Source organism: Penaeus monodon, chromosome 24 (genome assembly GCF_015228065.2).
Source record: "Penaeus monodon isolate SGIC_2016 chromosome 24, NSTDA_Pmon_1, whole genome shotgun sequence".
NCBI lineage: Eukaryota > Metazoa > Arthropoda > Malacostraca > Decapoda > Penaeidae > Penaeus > Penaeus monodon.
Genome location: NC_051409.1, coordinates 34,289,293 through 34,289,587, shown reverse-complemented (window position 1 = coordinate 34,289,587; position 295 = coordinate 34,289,293). Strand labels below are relative to the sequence as shown.

At 58.6% G+C, this 295-nt stretch overlaps 1 pseudogene; it reads right to left on the bottom strand.

The window, feature by feature from the left end:
- Positions 1-295, bottom strand: part of LOC119588954 — an 8,581-nt pseudogene that overhangs the window by 2,289 nt on the left and 5,997 nt on the right.

Here is a 295-nt window from a genome sequence, read left to right as displayed (position 1 = left end):
GTTCCTTTAATGTGTTTGTGACAGCGCTCGACACTCACGGTTCGAGCCCCTCGCCGGTGACCGTGTCGACAATCTCCACGTAGTCGTACATGCACCGCGAGTTCTCTTCGACTTCGATGTCCTTCCACTCGATCCTGGCGACGTGCCCGGGTGGCAGAACGAGGTCGGCGGAGACATCCAGGTATCGTCGGTAACGAACCATGTCCCCGGGGACTTATGATGCGTCCTTCGGTGGCTGTGATCACCTGGCCGCCTTCCGTCACTGCCAAAGCATGGAACGGTTAGTTGTCGGCTG